This window comes from Pleurodeles waltl, chromosome 12 (genome assembly GCF_031143425.1).
Source record: "Pleurodeles waltl isolate 20211129_DDA chromosome 12, aPleWal1.hap1.20221129, whole genome shotgun sequence".
Lineage (NCBI taxonomy): Eukaryota > Metazoa > Chordata > Amphibia > Caudata > Salamandridae > Pleurodeles > Pleurodeles waltl.
Window position 1 is genome coordinate 13,494,125 of NC_090451.1, and position 23,512 is coordinate 13,517,636.

The 23,512-nt window shown below is 48.6% G+C and overlaps 1 protein-coding gene across 14 annotated transcripts in view; it reads right to left on the reverse strand.

The window, feature by feature from the left end:
• Positions 1-23,512, reverse strand: part of DAZAP1 (DAZ associated protein 1) — a 432,244-nt gene that overhangs the window by 373,785 nt on the left and 34,947 nt on the right. Inside the window, exon 3 of one of the 14 annotated variants that reach the window (XM_069215782.1) lies at positions 13,905-14,064. The exons of the other annotated variants lie outside the window; for them this stretch is intronic. The gene's annotated coding sequence lies outside the window, so the exon portion shown is untranslated. The remainder of the gene's footprint in view (positions 1-13,904; positions 14,065-23,512) is intronic. 14 annotated transcript variants of the gene reach the window in all.

The following is a 23,512-nucleotide window of genomic DNA, read 5'->3' on the forward strand; positions in this document are numbered from 1 at the left end:
AATAGAGAAGTATGTTGAATATTTTGCAAATATGCAGATATTGCAAGTAAGGTGGATTTTGATGGATGAGAGCTAAAAAAGTAGGTAGCATACAATATCTTGTATAGATGCTATGAGTGGGTTAGTATTTTTAGATTGATAGTAGTAAACAAATCTTTTCCATTTGTTAGCATAACATTGTCTGGTAGTAGGTTTACATGCTTGTTTAAGCACTTCCATACATTCTGATGGAAGTCTTGGGTAACCAAATTCTATGACTTCAGGAGCCAAATCGCTAAGTTGAGAGCATTGGGGATTCGGTGCCCGATTTGACCTTTGTTCTGTATTAACAAATCTGGTCTGTTTGGCAGTTTGGAATGAGGTACTACAGACAGGTCTAGGAGTGTTGTGTACCAATGTTGACGTGCCCATGTTGGGGTTATAAGTATCATGGTGAGAGATGACTGATGTAGTTTGCTTACCAGAAAGGGAAGGAGAGGGGGAAAAGCGTAAGCAAATATCCCTGACCAATTGATCCATAGAGCACTGCCCTTGGATAGAGGACGTAGGTGTCTGGATGCAAAGTTTTGGCATTTTGCGTTTTCGCTTGTTGCTAATAGGTCTATTTTCTGGTGTCCCCCACTTTTGAAAGTACTTTTGAAGTACTTGGGAGTGAATCTCCCATTCGTGAGTTTGTTGGTGATTCCTGCTTAGGAGATCCGCTGCTGATTGTTTATCCCTGGAATGTATTCTGCTAATAGATGAATGTGATTGTGAATTGCCCATTTCCATATTGACTGGGCTAGTAGGGACAGTTGAGATGAATGTGTCCCGCCCTGTTTTTTGAGGTAATACATGGTTGTCATGTTGTCTGTTTTTATCAGAACAGTCTTCTGATTGAGAAGGGGTTGAAACGATTTTAGGGCAAGGAAAACAGCCAATAATTCCAGGTGGTTTATGTGAAATTGTCTATGTTTGGGATCCTATTCCCTTTGAACAGTGTGATTGTTGAGATGAGCTCCCCAACCGATCATCGATGCGTCTGTGATTATTATGGTCTGAGGCACAGGGTCTTGAAATGACTGCCCCTTCATTAGATTGCTGAGATTCCACCATTGAAGGGACGTGTGCATATGGTGGTCCATCAACACTAGATCTTGAAGCTGACTGTGTGCCTGAGACCATTGTTGTGAGGGGCATTGTTGTAAAGGCCTCATGTTTAGTCTTGCATATGGAACTATGGCTATGCAAGCTGCCATCATCCCTTGAATTTTCACGATAAAATTTACAGTGTATTGCTGATTTGGTTCTATATGTGGGATGAGATTCTGGAAAGCCTGTTTCCTTTGTGTATTTGGATATTGTAGGAAGTCGGCTCTATATATACTATTTCAAAGTAAGAAATAGTGTGCACAGAGTCCAAGGGTTCCCCTTAGAGGTAAGATAGTGGCAAAAGTAGATAATCCTAATGCTCTATTTTGTGGTAGTGTGGTCGAGCAGTAGGCTTATCAGAGGGTAGTGTTAAGCATTTGTTGTACACACACAGGCAATGAGGAACACACACTCAAAGACTTACTCCAGGCCAATAGGTTTTATATAGAAAAATATCTAATTTTGCCACTATCAACCTCTAAGGGGCACCCTTGGACTATCTCTCACTTTGAGATAGTATATACAGAGCCAACTTCCTACACACTCCTTGATGGATTTGGCTTAACCACAAGGAAGAACAGAATCAAATTCAGGGAGACTAGGAAGAAGTCCTCCCAGGATTCTTTCAATTACCAAGTAGGCTGGTTACATGGCAGCAATGCGCATGATTTTCAGGGCTTGTATAATCTTCTTGTGAGAGAGCACATTCTTCATACCTGCACATCAGATCAACTGCTTCTCTTCCTGGTGGACTCAGATCTGACCTCTCCCCAAGAACTGGATAAGAAAGCAGACAAATGGGTTCGCACCAGGGTGGGTAGGAAAACTTCCACAGAGGACAACCCCAAAAAGAATGATTTTTCCAACAATCAGGATAAATCAAACAAGGAGTCTTGATCAGGCCTACAAAAATCTTCTGGGGGTGGGCCAAGTCCTCTTCCCACAAGAAACCTTGGTGCTACATATGTAGAAAAAAAGGCCATAGGGCAGGTATAGAAGCACATATTCAGGTGATGATGAGAATGGATGTATTTGAGCTTGTTAGCACCATATGCAAAATCTTTCCATTTAAGACATTAAGGGGGTCATTCTGACTCCCGCCGGCCGCGGTAACTGCGGTGCCGGCGGGAGCCGCCAGAATACCGCTGCGCGGTCAGAAGACCGCCGCGGTTATTCTGTGTTTCCCGCTGGGCTGGTGGGCGACCGCCAGAAGGCCGCCCGCCAGCCCAGCGGGAAACCCCTTCCCACGAGGAAGCCGGCTCCGAATGGAGCCGGCGGAGTGGGAAGGGTGCGACGGGTGCAGTAGCACCCGTCGCGATTTTCAGTGTCTGCATGGCAGACACTGAAAATCTTTTAGGGGCCCTCTTACGGGGGACCCTGCAGTGCCCATGCCATTGGCATGGGCACTGCAGTGGCGCCCAGGGGCCCCACGTCACCCCTCACCGCCATCCTGTTCCTGGCGGTCAAAACCACCAGGAACAGGATGGCGGTGAGGGGGTTGGAATCCCCATGGCGGCGCAGCAAGCTGCGCCGCCATGGAGGATTCCACAGGGCAGCGGAAAACCGGCGGGAGACCGCCGGTTTTCCGTCTCTGACCGCGGCCATACCGCCGCGGTCAGAATGCCCTTGGGAGCACCGCCAGCCTGTTGGCGGTGCTCCCGCGGTCCATGACCGCCAGGGTCAGAATGACCGCCTAAGTCTTGTTTGTACTGTCTGCGCTGGCAAAAATGTCTACGGTCAAGAGAGATGACTAAGTGACCAAATTCATTGTGCCCAGGAGCCAGGAGAAGCAGTTCTGTATACCAATGCTGGTGAGGCCATGCTGGGGCTATCAGAAGTGTTTTGCAGTGTTCGGACTAGATCTTGACTAGAACTCTCAGAATTAGGGGAATGGAAGGAAAGGCGTTAGCATATATTCCTGACCATGCCATCAAAAACTCTCTATCCTCCCTATCAACGTCAGAGGTTGCTGGATCTTGCAATAGGGCTGTTTGAGGTGTATGTCTGGCAATCTCAGGTAAAGGTATCATCTTTTGAGTAGGTGTGGAAGGCGGTGGTATGGGTGACCTTGGTGGTGTATGTAATTTCTGTATGCAAGTTGCGATTGCTTCCTGTAATCTGCCAGCATTAACTGAAAGTCTGACATTAGGGACCCAGGTACAGGAACCATCTCTTCCTGTTATAAGTACTGGTTATGAGGCTTGTGGATCATACCCTTCGGACCTATACTCATAGTTGTCGTATACTTCCTGGCATTTTATGTGCAACTCTAGAAACGTTGTGCACACCATCAAATGGCCCTTCCTAATTGGAATTGTCTTCATCCAGGAGATGTGCTGGGATCAAGGGCAACACCTTTCTAGGAGAGGTGAGGGATGGTATCAAATACTTATTTTTTCCCTGTTTCTTGGATTTCCCTCTCGTCTACGGTACCGTTGGCATCGACAGTGCAACTTGCATTCTCGTAGTGGGTCCCATCAACGAGGGCATCGTCGGCTGGAGAGATGTGTCCGTCGACAACGGTATTGTCGTCACTGCCGTCAGTAGTATAAACATGACTATTTTTAATGTCAAGTCTTACTGAAGGCGTAGAGTGAATGGTTGAAGCACTGCACAATGTGTAGACAGTAGTTCTAGTATTGGTTGTCGACGCTCATCATCGATGGTGTGGACGACGAGGGTCTTGTTGACTATGTTTTTTCAGAAGAAGCCTTTTGGAACTGTTCTGGAAAGGCAGAATGCCCTTTCCACTCCTTGTGGACATAGATGGTTCCACACTGTCAGACTCAGAACCAGGCTCCTTTCTTGATATTAATTTCTGGAGCCAAATGAGTAGCCTGCCCTCTCTGTCCAGGAGAGTTTTGTTAGAAAATGTTCAGCATACCTTGCAGACTGTCGCTGAATGGTCTGGGTGAAGGCAATGAACGAGTTACTTACCTTCGGTACGACTTTTCTGGTGGATACATTAGCTACCTGTGGATTCCTCACCTCATGAATACTCCCATGGCGCCAGCATTCGACGGAAATCTTCATACTAGTCTCTGCACGTCGACGAGGACGTCACTGTCTCGCACGCGACGCCGTCTGACGTCATACAGGCAATAAGAGGTCCTCGACGACGTGCAGACGTCAGTACCAATAATTTTTTACGTGCATGAGAACAACCAGGCAATGCAATGAAAGAGCAAGGCAACATCCATTATATTGTAAAATACACCACATTGTATGAATAACTGTAAATCTTTTTATGTACATATATATATATATATATATATATATATATATATATATATATAAAAAACTCTCTCTTTTAAAATATATACACACACCAAGTATATACATAAAGATATATACACATATACACATATATATATACAAATATATTATATATATACATCTATTGCACCCTCAAGGACCAAGAGGAGCGCACTCAAGGATTACTTGGCAAGACCATAAAGGCAACGGGGAGGCGGGTGGGACCGTGAGGAATCCACAGGTAGCTAATGTATCCACCAGAAAAGTTGTTACCGAAGGTAAGTAACTCGTTCTTCTGATGGATACAACTACCTGTGGATTCCTCACCTCATGAATAGAGTCCCAAAGCAGTACCACGCCCGGCGGTGGGTGCCTAAATGGTCAAACCAAGAAATCCTGCAGCACTGACCGTGCAAAATGGCCGTCCCTTCTAACCTCAGAATCTAAACAGTAATGTTTTGCAAAAGTGTGAAGGGACGACCAAGTTGCGGCCTTGCAGAAGTCGACCACAGGAACACCTCTGGCTAAGGCCGAAGTGGCCGACTTAGCTCTGGTGGAATGAGCTCTAATGCCCTCAGGAGGATCCTTCTTTGCCAAAGAGTAACATATTTTAATGCAAAGAACAACCCACCTGGATAGTGTTCTCTTGTGGACTGCCTTTCCTCTCCTCTTGCCCACGTATCCAATAAACAGCTGATCCTCCATCCTGAAATCCCTTGTTCTATCGATAAAGAAGCTCAACGCTCTCTTTGGGTCCAAACGGTGCAGTCTTTCTTCCTCTTTGGAAGGATGAGGCGGAGGATAGAACGTGGACAAAGTAATTGCCTGAGCCAAATGGAAGGGTGAAACAACCTTCGGGAGGAAAGCAGCCTTGGTCCTCAACACCACCTTATCCCCATAAAAAGTTGTATAAGGGGGTTTTACTGATAAGGCCTGCAACTCACTCACTCTCCTTGCTGATGTTATAGCTATCAGGAAGACTGTTTTTAAAACCAAATACCTCAAGGGGCAAGAATGCATAGGTTCAAAAGGGGACCCCATAAGGAAAGTCAGGACTAAGGACAAATCCCATTGCGGCATAACGAATGGCTTTGGAGGATATTGATTTAGAAGACCTTTCAAGAATCTGATAACAATAGGGGATTTAAATAAAGATGGTTGGTCTGGAAGACATATGAAGGCTGACAAGGCCGATAAATAACCTTTAATGGTAGCCACTGCACAACCTTTTTGCGCCAGAGATAGAGCAAAAGACAAAATGTCCGATAGATGAGCATGTAAGGGATCAATCTGCCTCTCTCCACACCACGCAACAAATTTAGACCACCTATTAGCGTAGATAGATTTAGTGGAGTGTCGCCTGGCCGCTAATATAACATCCACTACCTCAGGCGGGAGAGAGAAGGAACTCAGGTTGCCCCGTTCAATCTCCAGGCATGTATGTGCAGACTCTGGAGGTTGGGGTGTAGAACCTGCCCCTGCGACTGTGAGAGGAGGTCTGCCCTGAAAGGGAGACGGAGCGGCGGGCACGTTGAGAGTTGGAGAAGGTCGGAGTACCACACCCTCCTTGGCCAATCCGGAGCTATTAAGATTACTAGAGCCCGGTCTTGGCGAATCTTCCTCAATACTCGAGGAATCAAGGGTATGGGAGGAAACGCGTAAAGCAACTGGCCACACCAGGTCATTTGAAACGCGTCCCCCAACGCTTCCTGCATCGGATACTGAAGGCTGCAGAACAACGGACAATGCGCGTTCTCTCGAGTGGCGAACAGATCTACCCGAGGAAACCCCCACTTCTGGAAGATTAAACGGACTTGATCTGGATGGAGACGCCACTCGTGGTCTGCCGAGAAGTGGCGACTGAGACTGTCCGCACGCACGTTCAAAACTCCGGCCAGATGGTTTGCTATCAAGCAAATCCGATGGTCCTTTGCCCAGGACCATAGTCGAAGAGCTTCTCTGCAGAGAAGGTACGACCCCACTCCTCCCTGCTTGTTTATGTACCACATCGTGGTAGTATTGTCCGTTAGGACCTGTACCGACTGACCACGAAGGGAAGGGAGGAAGGCCTTGAGAGCCAGACGTACAGCCCGTAACTCTAACAGATTGATGTGAAAAATCTGTTCCTCTGGAGACCAAAGACCTTTGATCTCCAGATCCCCCAGATGAGCTCCCCACCCTAGAGTGGAAGCATCCGTTATGACTGTTGTCACTGGTGGCGACTGCTGGAACGGCTTTCCTTGTGAAAGATTGTTGCTTGCAATCCACCACTTCAAATCCACAGCAGCATCTCTGGAGATCTTGACAGTACCCTCTAGATCCCCTCTGTGTTGAGACCACTGCCTTCGGAGGCACCACTGAAGAGCCCTCATGTGCCAGCGAGCATGCGTGACCAACAGAATGCAGGAGGCAAAAAGACCGAGCAGACGAAGGACCTTGAGGACTGGAACTACCGCTCCATTTCGAAACATTGGAACCAAATCCTGAATATCTTGAATCCGCTGAGGCGGAGGAAAGGCCCGACCCAATGTTGTATCCAGTACTGCCCCTATGAACAGGAGGCGCTGAGAGGGCTCTAGGTGAGATTTGGGCTCGTTCACCGAAAAGCCCAGGTCGAACAACAACTGGGTTGTTGACTGCAGATGACGCAACACAAGCTCCGGGGACTTGGCTTTGATTAACCAATAGTCCAAGTAAGGGAATACTGCTATCCCCTTCCTTCTGAGCTCTGCCGCAACCACCGACATCACCTTCGTGAAGACTCGAGGTGCTGAAGTAAGACCAAACGGAAGGACCGCAAACTGGTAGTGTTGCGATCCCACCACAAACCGGAGATACTTCCTGTGTGACTTGAGTATCGGGATATGAAAGTAAGCATCCTGCAAGTCGACAGACACCATCCAGTCTTCCATGTTCAACGCCAAAAGCACCTGTGCTAGGGTCAGCATCTTGAACTTTTCCTGCTTGAGGAACCAATTCAAGATCCTCAGGTCCAGAATTGGTCTCAAACGACCATCCTTCTTGGGAATCAGGAAATACCTTGAGTAAACTCCTTGACCCCTTTCCTGCTCCGGGACCAACTCCACCGCGCCCTTTAAAAGGAGGACTTCTACCTCCTGTTCTAGCAACAGGAGGTGTTCTTGTGAACAATACGAAGGGCGGGGCGGGATGAGGGGCGGAAACTCCCGAAAGGGAAGGGTGTAGCCTTTTCCCACAACACTGAGAACCCAAGTGTCCGACGTAACAGTCTCCCATTTGGTGAGAAAATGCTGTAATCTTCCCCCTACAGGAGAGGAGTGAGTGGGAAATGGTGGAAGCCTAAGGCTGCTTCCCCTGCTGCACCCCGCCAGAGGATGAGGAAGAGGCAGAGTGCAGCTGAGAAGCTCCCCTGGTGCGGACCCTACCCCTCCCCCTAAAAGATCTATAGGGATGGGAAGAGGCAGGTTGCTGATATCTTCCCCGAAAGGAAGAGGAGGAAGAGCCACGCCCAAATCCACGAAACCTCCTGAAGAATCTGGAAGAGGCCGTGGAAGAAGGAGCTTGGAGTCCCAGCGACTTAGCCGTGGCCCTGCTCTCCTTAAACCGTTCCAAGGCCGAATCAGCCTTAGCCCCAAACAGTTTGTCCCCATCAAACGGGAGATCCAACAATGTGGACTGTACATCTGCCGAAAAGCCCGAGTTACGGAGCCAGGCCTGTCTCCTTTCCACCACAGTTGTGCCCATTGCTCTGGCTACCGAGTCGGTGGTATCCAGTCCCGTCTGGATAATTTGGGTCGCAGCAGCCTGAGCATCAGAGACAAGATCCAAAAGACCCTGGGGAAGCTCTGTAAACGAAGAGGAGATGTCATCCATCAGAGCATGAATATACCTCCCCAGGATACAGGTTGCATTGGTGGCTTTTAAAGCCAGACTGCAGGACGAAAAAATCTTCTTCGACTGCGCCTCCAGCTTTTTTGAATCTCTGTCCCCCGGCACCGTCGGAAAAGAACCAGGCGCTGACTTGGACGAACAGGAGGCCTGCACAACCAAGCTCTCCGGCGTAGGGTGCCTAGATAGGAAACCAGGATCAGTTGGAGCCGTCCGATACCTCCTGGCCACGGCTCTGTGAACTGCTGGGGAAGATGCCGGCTTCTTCCACACCTCTAAAACCGGATCCAGCAGAGCGTCATTAAAAGGTAATAGAGGCTCCGCCGCGGCTGAGGCCGGATGCAACACCTCTGTCAAAAGGTTTTGTTTCGCCTCCACCACCGGCAAAGGCAGGTCCAAAAAACTAGCTGCCTTCCGTACCACTGTATGAAAGGAAGCAGCTTCCTCGGTATATTCCCCCGGGGACGAAAGGTCCCACTCAGGGGAAGTGTCCAGCCCACTGGCCGACTCCAGTCCACGCAGCCCATCACCCGAGTCCTCTAGCTCTCCTTCCTCTAGGGCTCGTTGGTACTCCTGCTCCTCTAGTACCCGGAGAGCACGCCTCCTTGAATGCAGTCGTTGCTCAATCCGCGGAGTCGACAATACCTCCGCCGAAGTCGGAGATCGGCGCCGATCTTCCGAAGCCACCGACGCCGCATCCGGCGCCACAGGTAACTTCGGCGCCGACTGAAGAGCAGATGAAACGGATGGACCCACCGGAGTCACAGGCCGAAATCTCGACGTCGACGGGATGGAAATCCCTGGGGCCAATCCCTCCGAAGCCATCGGAGCGGCCACCGGCGCCGACACTGGCGCCGAGCCCACGTTCCCAAACGGGAGAAAGGGCATAAAGGGTGCCGGCCGAAGAGGCGCAGGATCACCCAAAGAAAAGGCCAAAGGCCCAGCCGGAGCACCCCCTGGAGCCATCTGTTGGAAGATGGCATACATCGCATTCAAGAATGCAGAACTATCGGCTCCAGGGGTGGGAAAAGCCGGATACTGGGGTGCCTGACTCTGAGGCGACCCCGACGCCGGCCTCGGCGTCTGCGCCGGAGAAAACACTTGAGGCTCCAATACCTCAATCACCGACGCCTGTCCAGGCGAAGTTGGAGACGCCGGAGAGAGCAACGGCGTCGAAGGATGCGGCGTCACCGTGGGGCTGACCTCCCATGTCCTCCGGCGCCGATCCGGAGACCTGGAACGAGCCTCCCTTGAATGACGCCGAGATTCTCTACGGCGCCGGGAGTCTCGATGACGCCGATGTCTTGGAGAAGACTTTTTCTTGTGATGCTTCTCCTTTGACTTGGCCATAAACAGCTTCGCCTCGCGTTCTTTAAGGGCCTTCGGATTCATGTGCTGACACGAATCACAAGTCGAGACGTCGTGGTCGGAGCTCAAACACCAAAGGCAATCGGAATGAGGATCCGTCACCGACATCTTGCCTCCACACTCACGACAAGGCTTAAATCCAGACTTTCTCTGCGACATTATTTCCACAGAGAAAGAGTACGCAGCAAGATATACACTGTAACCGCAAGAGTAACAGTTGCTCCCTCGAAGATAACCGTTTCGAATGCACGGAAAAAAGGGAACTGACGTCTGCACGTCGTCGAGGACCTCTTATTGCCTGTATGACGTCAGACGGCGTCGCGTGCGAGACAGTGACGTCCTCGTCGACGTGCAGAGACTAGTAAGAAGATTTCCGTCGAATGCTGGCGCCATGGGAGTATTCATGAGGTGAGGAATCCACAGGTAGTTGTATCCATCAGAAATATACAATCTTTGTGTTTATCTTCAAAATTAGGTCTGTTCTTGCCACAGGTCTTGCAGGCTCTGAAGAGTCTCTTTCTTCTTATCTGAAATGGATGGTGAAGTAGAAATCAGATATATCCCAGACAATAGTGTGGTGTAGGAGATATTTTTCCTCAAACTCTACTTCTAATAGCATATATCATCAGAAATGACTCTGAAAAGGTGTGACTGAGCAGAGCTCAGTGGCGACTCCCTAGCACGACACATGGCAGAAAATGTAGCTTCTTACAGGAGTGTTCTAAAGGGATGTACAGCCTGATTGGCTAAGGTCTATCTTTGGTCTCTTTTTTTAAACGGTCTTAGATATGCTACAAAAGTTAATCTATGAGTTCCAATACTGTATTAAATAAGTTTACGAGAACAGTTTGTTGGACAGTTGCTTATTTCTTGAAGTCAACATCTATGCACTAATGCAGTGGTTCCCAACCTGTGGTCCGGAGAACCCCTGGGGGTCCGCAAAGCCTCCTTAGGGGGTCCGCAACTGCTTAGAAAATTAAATACTACAAATAGTTTAGGTTCCCCACTTTCAGTAATGACTTAGTGGGGGGTCCCCAGATTCCAATAGTGATTCAGTGGGGGTCCCCGGGTTCCAGTAATGATAACGTGGGGGTCCACAGAAGTCAAAAGGTTGGGAACCACTGCACTAATGTTTTGATAAAGTGTGTGTCCTTCTCAATGCTACTGCTTTACAAATCTCTTTTAAAGTGACTCCTACAACGGCTGTGGTTGCCACACTCCTCTGTATGGGCTCTAGCAGCTCCGGAGAGTCGTCTGTTCATTAGACAATTGTAGGAAGCTGGCCTGGTGTGTGGTGAGCACCTAAGGTGTTATCACCTTATACCAGGTCCAGGGATCCCCTCTCAGTGAAGCGCAGGCAGTGTCTGGAAGCCGGGCTCTCTAGAGGCAGCTGTGAATAAGCAGCCAAGATTTATTGAGGAGGCATGCAAAGCTTATGCGATACCACTGTAGTCACACAGTACTTACACACATGAAAGAACCACAGTATTACAAAAATACTTTATTAGGTTAACACAAATACTAGAATAGGCAGAACCCCAACTGGAGGTAAGTAAACACACTATTATATAAAGATTAGCAATAAGTAACTAGCATAAAAGCAATTTGCATTGGTAAAAGCAATACAAATAGTGAGGGCCCTAGGGGAGGGCCAAACCATATACTAAAAAAGTAGAGCGTGAAAGGCAGCCCCACACCCAAGGAACTGGAATCAGAAGGGAGCTGGCGGAACTAGGAACCTCAGGAAGTGACTATCAAGTGACCTCCAGCGACCAGGAGGGCAAAGGTAAGTACCTGGTTTTTCAAAAAACCAACAGGATGACTTTGGAAAAGGATTGTGCAAGACCAACCAAGACTGGAGGAACCCAAAGCTGGATCCTGACAGAAGAGGACCTGCAAAGGAAGGGGACCAGGCCAGTATGTGCTGAAGTGTTCTGTTGTGGCAAGAGCCACTACCCACCCTTCTGTGGATGCAGGACCAGGTCGAAGGTGGACAAAGAAGTTCAGCAGTGCAGCCCGGGAGATGAAGCGACGTTACATAAGTGATGTCCCACGTCGGTGGTCGAGATGCAGTCGGTTAGTGGTGCTAGAAAACCACCAACAAGTCTTGGCAAATGCAAGAGACTGAAGCTCTTTTGCAAAGCTGGTAAGGACCAGCAAGGTCCAGGGAACCTGACCCAAGGAGGGGAGTCCGGCGTGACCCTCAGCAGCTGGGAGAGTCGCAAGAAGTGGAGGCACCCCCATGGGCAACCCACTGGCAGGATACGAAGTGAGGCCCACTCAGCACGCCTTAAGAGGAGTTCCCCGTCGCTGGAGCAGCAGGCAGGAGACTGTGCTTTGCAGGAAGGAGTGCTGGGGGCCAGGGCTACACAGAGCCTAAAGACCCCTTGAAGGAGGAGCAAACAAGCCTTGGTAGCTGCAAGAGTTGTGGTCCACAGGGGTACTGTCCTGCAATGAGAGGCAAGGGCTCATTGTCTCCCAAGTTGGACAGCTGACAGATAGGCCCAAGGGGACCTCCCCAGACCACCACCTGTGATGCAGGATCCACGCAGTTCTGGAGGAGAGACAATCCACGCAGCCGATCGTTGCAGTTGGTGCCTGCAGACGCAGGGGAGTGACTCCTTCGCTCCAAGGGAGATTCCTTACTTCTTGTGCAGACTGTACACTCGGCACCCTCAGAGGATGCACAGCTGTGGAAATGTTGCAGTTGTTGGAAGGAGCAGGAAAAACAATGTTGCAGAGCAGAGTCGTCGCTGTAGTTGCAGATTGTCAGTCAGTTCCAGAAGCCAGAAGATGAAGTAAACAATGCAGGAGTCCTGCTGGAATCTTGCACGTCAAATCTGAGGATACACCCAAGAGGGAGAAACTCAATAGACCAGAAAGGGGGATTGGTCACCTAGCAGGGTGACCACCTATCCGTAGGAGGCTGTGACGTCACCTACCCGACCTAGCCACTCAGATGCACCTGAGGCCTCTGCCCACCTTGGATTCAAGATGGCAGAATCAAGTGGCTACCTGGAAGAGCTCTGGGCACCACCCCTAGGGTGGTGATGGTCACTCCCCTTTTCTTTGTCCAGTTTCGTGCCAGAACAGGGATCGCGGGTCCCTGGTCTGGTCAAACCTGTTTATGCTAAGATGGCACCAAATGTGCCTTTCAAAGCATACCAGTGGCTTAGGGAGGTTGCCCCTCCCAAACCATGTAGCACCTTTTTCCAAGGGAGAGGGTGTTACCTCCCTCTCCACAGGAAATCCTTTGTTTTGCTTTCCTCTGCTGAGCTGGTCAAGCAGCAGGAGGGCAGACACCTGTCTGAGGAGTGGCAGCAGCGCAAGCTGCCTCGAAAAACCCGGAGGACTGGTCGGAGCAATACTGGGGGGTCCTCTAAGGAGCCCCCAGAGTTCAGGGAATCATTCAATCAATACTGGCAACAGTATTGGGGTATGATTCCGACATGTTTGATACCAACTAGGTTCGGAGTTACATTATGTAGCTGGACACAGGTGTCCAGTACACGGCTAAAATGGCTTCTCCGCACTTACAAAGTCCAGGGTAATGGAGCTGGAGTTTATAGGGGTCACACAGGAACCTGCACCCTGCCCTCTGGGCTAGAAGGGCCTACCATAGGGCTGACTTACAGTGACCTGAAGTGAAAGGGTGCATGCACCTTTTCACACAGGCTGCAATGGCAGGCCTGCAGACACATTTTGCATGGGCTTTCATGGGTGGCACAAAACATGCTGCAGCCCATGGGGATCCCCTGGTGCCCCAAAGCCCTGGGTACCCAAGTACCATATACTAGGAACTTATATAGGGGCACTAGTATGCCAATTGTGGGGTGTGCAAAGTCCTAAGCAACCAAATTTAGAGGGAGAGCGCACAATCACTGGGGTCCTGGTAAGCAGGATCCCAGTGCAAACAGTCTAAGCACACTGACGGCAGGCAAAAAGTGGTGGTAACCATGCCAAAATGAGGGTACTTTCCTACAACAATCAATCTAGTAACTGCCTATTTCATTATTGTTTTTCTCTTGTTCAAGGAGCCATGATCTATTGAATGCTGCTTAGCACAGCTAAGGTCCTTTGTCTTTTGGAGGTAAGTTTAAGAGATCCTTTAACATCTAGAGTGGAGAGCTCTCTCAGATGCCGTGGTAGGGTTTGGGGAAAAAAAAAACACATTGCAAACATTTTCTGATTCAATAGGAATGAACTTGAGATTTGTAGCCAGAGCTACACTGTCCCTGGAGAATCGTAAGCAAGACTCCTTACAAGACAGAGCATGTACTCACTGACGCCTCTGGATGTTGCTGCTAACAAGAAAGATGTCTTCCAAGAAAGATGCTGTAGCAAGAGGGTAAACTGATCTGAGGTATCCAGAAACCGATGCCCGCCAGACTTTGAGGCATAACAGGGACCATCCCTAGTAAGCTTTAGAAGACACAGTAAAAGCTGGAAAGTAAACATTTGTAGCTTATTTAGTTTCTCCTTTACTGCCAATAGCACAAACCTCTTCCAATCCATTTAAAGGTATAATTTGTAATAGTGAATGGTGCTCTAAGCATGTCTGCAAGCATCAGGTAAACCCAGAAGAACAAATTCAAAGTCCTGTAAAGCCAGGCTGTCAATCAAATGGACTAAATCCTGTAGTGAAGTATTTGCCCCCTGTTCCTAGTCAACACAAGGGCACATAATCTGAACCGTGGGAAGAGAAGTTCCACAATTCTGTCTACATGCGCTGTCTTGGCCAAGCCGGAACAATCAGAATCATTTTTTCATCTCTCTATATATTTATTTGTAGAAAATTTTGTATTACAGGAATTGGAGGAAATCCATAAATAAACTTTCAGATACAGCTAACTGCAATCATTACTCCTTGAGAGCTGAGGCAATATCACCTGCTCGCAAAAAGAAAGAAATAAATAAAAAGGCATTGGAGGTTTGGACTAGAGTGATCAGCCAAAAGAACGAGTTACTGACCTTCGGTAACGACTTTTCTGGTGGATACATTAGCTACCTGTGGATTCCTCAACTAATGAATACTCCCATGGCGCCAGCATTCGATGGAAATCTTCTTCCTAGCTTCTGCACGTCGACGAGGACGTCACATTAGCCCACGCGACGCCGTCTGACGTCATACAGGCAATAAGAGGTCCTCGCCGACGTGCCGACGTCAGTACCAAATTGTTTACGTGCATGAGAACAATAATCGAATGCAATGAAAGAGCAAGGCAACATCCCATAACATTGTAAATCACACAACATTGCAAAAAAATGGCTATAGATTTAATATAATTTTTTTTTTTTTTTTTAAACAAACAAATATATACTAATTATGTATATAGACAAATATATATATATATATATATATATATATATATACACATATATACAAATATCCATATATACAAAATCTATTGCAGTCTTGAAGACCAATAGGAGCGCATTCAAGGATTACTTGGTAAGACCAAAAAGGCAACGGGGAGGCGGGTGGGACCGTGAGGAATCCACAGGTAGCTAATGTATCCACCAGAAAAGTCGTTATCGAAGTTAAGTAACTTGTTCTTCTGATGGATACAACTACCTGTGGATTCCTCACCTAATGAATAGAGTCCCCAAAGCAGTACCACGCCCGGTGGTGGGTGCCTAAATGGTCAAACCAAGAAATCCTGCAGCACTGATCGTGCAAAATGGCCGTCCCTTCTGACCTCAGAGTCCAAACAGTAATGCTTCGCAAAAGTGTGAAGGGACGACCAAGTTGCGGCCTTGCAGATGTCGACCACAGGAACACCTCTGGTCAAGGCCGAAGTGGCCGACTTAGCTCTGGTGGAATGAGCTCTAATGCCATCAGGAGCATCCTTCTTTGCTAAAGAGTAACAGATTTTAATGCAAAGAACAACCCACCTGGAGAGTGTTCTCTTGTGGACTGCCTTTCCTCTCCTCTTGCCCACGTATCCGATGAACAGCCGATCCTCCAGCCTGAAGTCCTTCGTTCTATCAATGTAGAAGCTTAACGCCCTCTTTGGGTCCAAGCGATGTAGTCTCTCTTCCTCCTTTGAAGGATGAGGCGGAGGATAGAACGTGGACAAAGTAATTGTCTGGGCCAAATGGAAGGGTGAAACAACCTTCGGGAGGAAAGCAGCCTTGGTCCTCAACACCACCTTATCCCCATAAAAATTTGTATAAGGGGGTTTTACCGATAAGGCCTGCAACTCACTCACTCTCCTTGCAGATGTTATAGCCACCAAAAAGACTGTCTTAATAAGTAAATACCTTAAGGGGCAAGAATGCATAGGTTCAAAAGGGGACCCCATAAGGAAAGTCAGGACCAAGGACAAATCCCATTGAGGCATAACGAATGGTTTTGGAGGATATTTATTTAGAAGACCTTTCAAGAATCTGAGAACAAAAGGGGATTTAAATAACGATGGTTGGTCTGGAAGACAAATGAAGGCTGACAAGGCAGACAAATAACCTTTAATGGTAGCCACTGCACAACCTTTCTGCGCTAGAGACAGAGCAAAAGACAAAACATCTGACAGATGAGCATGTAAGGGATCAATCTGTCTCTCTCCACACCACATAACAAATTTAGACCACCTATTAGCGTAGATAGATGTAGTGGAGTGTCGCCTGGCCGCTAATATAACATCCACTACATCAGGCGGGAGAGAGAAGGAACTCAGGTTGCCCCGCTCAATCTCCAGGCATGTAGGTGCAGACTCTGGAGGTTGGGGTGTAAAACCTGCCCCTGCGACTGCGAGAGGAGGTCTGCCCTGAGAGGGAGACGGAGCGGAGGGCACAGTGAGAGTTGGAGAAGGTCGGAGTACCACACCCTCCTTGGCCAATCCGGAGCTATTAAAATGACTTGGGCCCAGTCTTGGCGAATCTTCCTCAACACCCGAGGAATCAAGGGTATGGGGGGGAAACGCGTAAAGGAACTGGCCGCACCAGGTTATCTGAAACGCGTCCCCCAACGCTCCCTGCATCGGATACTGGAGGCTGCAGAATAACGGACAATGCGCGTTCTCCAGAGTGGCAAACAAATCTATCAGAGGAAACCCCCACATCTGGAAGATTAAACGGACTTGATCTGGATGGAGACGCCACTCGTGGTCGGCCGAGAAATGGCGACTGAGACTGTCTGCACGTACATTCAAGACCCCGGCCAGATGATTTGCTACCAAGCAAATCTGATGGTCCTTTGCCCAGGACCATAGTCGAAGAGCTTCTCTGCAGAGAAGGTACGACCCTACTCCTCCCTGTTTGTTTATGTACCACATCGCGGTAGTATTGTCCGTCAGGACCTGTACCGACTGACCACGAAGGGAAGGGAGGAAGGCCTTGAGAGCCAGACGTACAGCCCGCAACTCCAACAGATTGATATGAAAAATCTGTTCCTCTGAAGACCAAAGCCCTTTGATCTTCAGATCCCCCAGATGAGCTCCCCACCCTAGAGTGGAAGCATCCGTTATGACCGTGGTCACTGGTGGTGACTGCGCGAACGTCTTTCCTTGTGAAAGATGGTTGCCCGCAATCCACCACTTCAAGTCCACAGCAGCATCTCCGGAGATCTTGACAGCACCTTCTAGATCTCCTTTGTGTTGAGACCACTGCCTTCGGAGGCACCACTGAAGAGCCCTCATATGCCAGCGAGCATGCGTGACCAACAGTATGCAGGAGGCAAACAGACCGAGTAGACGAAGGACCTTGAGGACTGGAACTACCGCTCCATTTCGAAACATTGGAACCAACTCCTGAATATCTTGAATCCGCTGAGGCGGAGGAAAGGCTCGATTCAATGTTGTATCCAGTACTGCCCCTATGAATAGGAGGCGCTGAGAGGGCTCCAGGTGAGATTTGGGCACGTTCACCGAAAAGCCCAGGTCGAACAACAACTGGGTTGTTGACTGCAGATGATGCGACACAAGCTCCGGAGACTTGGCTTTGATCAACCAGTCGTCCAAGTAAGGGAATACTGCTATCCCCTTCCTTCTGAGCTCTGCCGCAACCACTGACATCACCTTCGTGAAGACTCGAGGTGCTGAAGTAAGACCAAAACGGGAGGACCGCAAACTGATAGTGCTGCGACCCTACCACAAACCGGACATACTTCCTGTGCGACTTGAGTATCGGGATATGAAAATAAGCATCCTGCAAGTCGACAGACACCATCCAATCTTCTTTGTTCAACGCCAAAAGCACCTGAGCTAGGGTCAGCATCTTGAACTTTTCCTGTTTGAGGAACCAATTCAAGATCCTCAGATCCAGGATTGGTCTCAACCGACCATCCTTCTTGGGAATCAGGAAGTACCTTGAGTAACAACCTCGACCCCTTTCCCGCTCTGGAACTAACTCCACCACGCCCTTTGAAAGGAGGACTTGAACCTCCTGTTCTAACAACAGGAGGTGTTCTTTTGAACAATAAGATGGGCGGGGCGGGATGGGGGGCGGAAACTCCCAAAAGTGAAGGGTGTAGCCTTTTCCCACAATACTGATAACCCAAGTGTCCGATATAATAGTCTCCCACTTGTGGAGAAAATGCCGTAACCTCCCGCCTACAGGAGAGGAGTGAGTGGGAAATGGTGGAAGCCTAAGGCTGCTTTCCCTGCTGCACCCCTCCAGGGGACGAGGAAGAGGCAGAGTGCTGCTGAGAGGCTCCTCTGGTGCGGGCCCTACCCCTCCCTCTAAATGATCTATAGGGGAGGGAAGAGGTGGGTTGCTGGAATCTCCCCCAAAAGGAAGAGGAGGAAGAGCCATGCCCAAATCCACGAAACCACCTGAAAAATCTGGAGGAGGCAGAAGAAGAAGGGGCTTGCAGCCCTAATGATTTGGCTGTGGCCCTGCTTTCTTTAAATCTCTCCAAGGCCGAATCTGCTTTGGCTCCAAACAGTTTGTCCCCATCAAACGGGAGGTCCAACAGGGTCGACTGCACGTCCGCAGAAAACCCTGAGTTACGGAGCCAGGCCTGCCTCCTTGCCACCACAGCTGTGCCCATTGCCCTAGCCACTGAGTCGGTCGTGTCCAGCCCAGACTGGATAATCTGGGTTGCGGCAGCCTGGGCATCCGAGACAACATTCAAGAGTCCCTGGGGAAGCTCCGTAAATGAAGATGAAATATCGTCCATGAGAGCATGGATGTATCTCCCCAGAATGCAAGTCGCGTTGGTGGCCTTCAACGCCAAACTACAAAAGGAAAATATCTTCTTGGATGGTGCATCCAGCTTTTTAGAGTCTCTGTCTCCTGGTACAGTCGGGAAAGATCCAGGCGCTGACCTAGAGGAACAGGAGGCTTGCACCACCAAGCTCTCCGGCGTAGGGTGTCTAGACAGAAAGCCAGGGTCAGATGGTGCTGCTCGATATCTCCTGGCCACAGCCCTATGAACAGCCAAGGAAGATACTGGCTTCTTCCACACCTCAAACACTGGATCAAGCAAAGCCTCATTAAATGGCAAGAGAGGCTCCGCTGAAGCAGAGGCCGGATGCAGTACCTCAGTCAGTAAATTCTGCTTCGCCTCTGCCACCGGCAAAGGCAGGTCCAGAAAGTTAGCCGCCTTCCTCACCACAGCGTGAAAGGTAGCAGCCTCCTCCGTATATTCCCCTGGAGATGAAAGGTCCCACTCAGGGGAAGTATCCAGCCCACTGGCTGTATCCAGACCATGCAGTCCATCACCAGAGTCCTCAACCTCTCCTTCCTTCAAGACTCGTTGGTATTCCTGCTCTTCCAAAAGACGGAGAGCACGCCTCCTCGAATGTAGTCTTTCCTCGATACGCGGAGTCGACATGGCCTCCGCCGAAGTCGAAGATCAGCGCCGATCTCCAGAACCATCCGACGCCGCGTCCGGCGCCACAGGCAGCTTCGGCGCCGAGGAAGGAGCGGACGAAGAAATCTTGGAGTCTCCGATGGACCCGCCGGAGTCACAGGACGAAATCCTGACGTCGACGGGATGGAAACCTCCGGGGCCAAAACCTCTGGAGCCACCGGAGCGGCCACCGGCGCCGAGCCCACATTCCCTAAAGGGAGAAAGGGCATAATGGGTGCCGGACGTAGAGGCGCAGGATCACCCAATGAAAAGGCCAAGGGCCCCGAAGGACCAGCCGGAGCACCTCCTGGAGCCATCTGTTGAAAGATGGTATACATCGCATTCAGAAATGCGGTATTATCGGCTCCAGGGGCGGGAAAAGCTGGATACTGGGGTGCCTGGATCGAAGGCGACCCCGACGCCAGCCTCGACGTCTGCAACGCCAGAGACATCACAAGAGGCTGCATCACCTCAACCACAGACGCCTGTCCAGGCGAAGTCGGTGACGTCGGAGAGGGCAACGGCGTCGATGGATGTGGCGTGACCGTGGGACTGACCTCCCAAGTCTTCCGACGCCGAGCCGAAGGCGACCTCGAACGAGACTCCTTGCTGGAATGACGCCATGAATCCCTACGGCGCCGGGAGTCTCGATGACGCCGATGAGACCTTGGCGAAGAAGACTTCTTATGATGTTTCTTCTCCTTTCTCTTCGACTTCGCCATGAATAGTTTAGCCTCACGTTCTTTCAGGGCCTTCGGATTCATGTGCTGACATGAATCACAAGTTGCGACGTCGTGGTCGGAGCTTAAACACCATAGACAGTCGGAGTGAGGATCAGTAACGGACATCTTGCCGCCACACTCTCGACAGAGCTTGAAACCAGACTTCCTCTGAGACATTATTACCGCAGAGAAAATCCACGCAGCAGAAAATACACTGTAACTATGAAAGTAACAGTAGCTCCCTCGAAGATAACCGTTTCGAATGCACGGAAAAAAGGGAACGGACGTCGGCGAGGACCTCTTATTGCCTGTATGACGTCAGACGGCGTGGGCTAATGTGACGTCCTCGTCGACGTGCAGAAGCTAGGAAGAAGATTTCCGTCGAATGCTGGCGCCATGGGAGTATTCATTAGGTGAGGAATCCACAGGTAGTTGTATCCATCAGAACCCCTGTTTTTTGAGGCATCAGGTGAGGTACTTAGGCCCAGTAAAGTGCACCAGTCGCCAAATTGCTGAGGATAGATGCTCTACAATATTCAATTTCCTAACTGCACCATCTGTTACTTCATGAAAGAGCAGTACGTCTCCAGTAGACTGTAGAGGGCGACGAAGTTCAGAGATCTAACTTGGAAACCACTCATATCAGTGTCAAAGTAGAGGTGTCCCTTAGAGGAGCATGAAATCTGGATCGGTGCACCTGTCAAAACCTTTCCTCTTTATAATCTTGTTACCAAGCTTGCCATCAGTGGAGGTTGCAATGGAGAAGCAAAGGGTCGAATGCCAATGGTACAAGATGCACTACGGTCAGTGGTGCGGGTCGCATCTCTTCAGTAGAGGAGTGAGGCTGAAGAGAACGTGAAACATTCCTGAATGGTGCATCTCCATATTCTATTCTTCTCACTGGATGCCATCATCTGGCCAGTCTGCTACCAAGGAAAGCCACAAGAACCTCTTGTAATGCACGGAGGCCTGGACATCGAAGCAGACCTCCATAGGAAGAGCTACAAGACGCTGCCTTGACTTAGAGCATGAGTATCTGTGGCCTGAGGGCCCCTTAGGGGAAATCAGACCTGGTCACAAAAGCAGCTACAGAAGAGGGAGAAACTCACCTCATTCTGCTGGAGCTAGTGCATACATTGATGTACGCGGTTAATACAGTACTGCTTTCAGCCAAATTTATTTTTCAGTACATTTGGCAAACTGGACTTAAAAAAAAAAAAAAAAAAATGCCTATTATGGCCACTCCCCATAATTGGCAACTTTCTAAACTGAAAAAAAACGTAAATTCCCTAAACACAGCTTGGAGAGAGGCTCCTAAATTTCATTTACTTTAAAACATTCACTTTGGAGAATAATTAGAAACTATACATTTAAAGAGCTCTAGAATAACACATATGGGGCTAGTTCACGTTCATGACCATGACTGAAGAGCTACAAAAATCAAGAGTCAATCCTAGATTAGACACATCTATCCTGGTCATAACTCCGTATGAAGTGTACACTGAGGAAGGGAGACGTGTATGCAAGATTGGGCATATCCTTCCAAATCACATATTTTCCCAGTGCCTGCTTTACGCTCAGTGACATGGGCTAAATATAAAAAAAAAAATATATATATATATATATATATATATAATGTCACTTACCCAGTGTACATCTGTTCGTGGCATTAGTCGCTGCAGATTCACATGCTGTGCACATCCCGCCATCTGGTGTTGGGCTCGGAGTGTTACAAGTTGTTTTTCTTCGAAGAAGTCTTTTCGAGTCACGAGACCGAGGGACTCCTCCCATTTCGACTCCATTGCGCATGGGCGTCGACTCCATCTTAGATTGTTTTCCCCGCAGAGGGTGAGGTAGGAGTTGTGTATGCTAGTAATAGTGCCCATGCAATGGAGTGAATGCGTATGTACATAATGAAGTTTAAAGTAATATATTTACAAATGTACAAATGTTTAAGATCTACTTCTAAACGGCTACAGGCTCCCGGGGAGGCGGGTGGGCGCATGTGAATCTGCAGCGACTGCCACGAACAGATGTACACTGGGTAAGTGACATTTTCCGTTCGATGGCATGTGTAGCTGCAGATACACATGCTGTGCATAGACTAGTAAGCAGTTATCTCCCCAAAAGCGGTGGTTCAGCCTGTAGGAGTTGAAGTAGTTTGAAATAATGTTCTTAGTACAGCTTGACCTACTGTTGCCTGTTGTGCAGTTAACACATCTACACAGTAGTGCTTGGTAAATGTATGAGGCGTAGACCATGTTGCTGCCTTACATATTTCGTTCATTGGAATATTTCCTAGAAAGGCCATGGTAGCACCTTTCTTTCTGGTTGAGTGTGCCTTTGGTGTAATAGGCAGTTCTCTTTTAGCTTTAAGATAGCAGGTTTGAATGCACTTAACTATCCATCTAGCAATGCCTTGTTTTGAAATTGGATTTCCTGTATGAGGTTTTTGAAAGGCAATAAATAGTTGTTTTGTCTTTCGAATTAGTTTTGTTCTGTCAATGTAGTACATTAGTGCTCTTTTGATGTCTAATGTATGTAGTGCTCGTTCAGCTACAGAATCTGGCTGTGGAAAGAACACTGGTAATTCTACCGTTTGATTCAAGTGGAACGGTGAGATTACTTTTGGTAAAAATTTAGGATTTGTCCGTAGAACAACTTTATTTTTGTGTATTTGAATAAATGGTTCTTGAATGGTAAATGCTTGAATTTCACTCACTCTTCTTAGAGATGTGATGGCAATTAAAAATGCAACTTTCCACGTTAAGTATTGCATTTCACAAGAGTGCATGGGCTCAAAAGGTGGACCCATTAGTCGTGTTAAGACAATGTTGAGGTTCCATGAAGGAACTGGTGGTGTTCTTGGTGGTATAATTCTCTTTAGGCCTTCCATAAACGCTTTTATGACTGGTATCCTAAATAATGAAGTTGAGTGCGTAATTTGCAGGTAAGCTGAAATTGCCGTAAGATGTATTTTAATGGAAGAGAAAGCTAGTTTTGATTTTTGCAAATGTAGTAAGTATCCTACTATATCTTTTGCAGATGTGTGTAAAGGTTGAATTTGATTATTATGGCAGTAATAAACAAATCTTTTCCACTTATTTGCATAGCAGTGTCTAGTGGTAGGTTTTCTAGCTTGTTTTATGACCTCCATACATTCCTGTGTGAGGTCTAAGTGCCCAAATTCTAGGATTTCAGGAGCCAAATTGCTAGATTCAGCGATGCTGGATTTGGATGTCTGATCTGTTGTTTGTGTTGTGTTAACAGATCTGGTCTGTTTGGTAGTTTGACATGAGGTACTACTGAAAGGTCTAGTAGTGTTGTGTACCAAGGTTGCCTTGCCCATGTTGGTGTTATTAGTATGAGTTTGAGT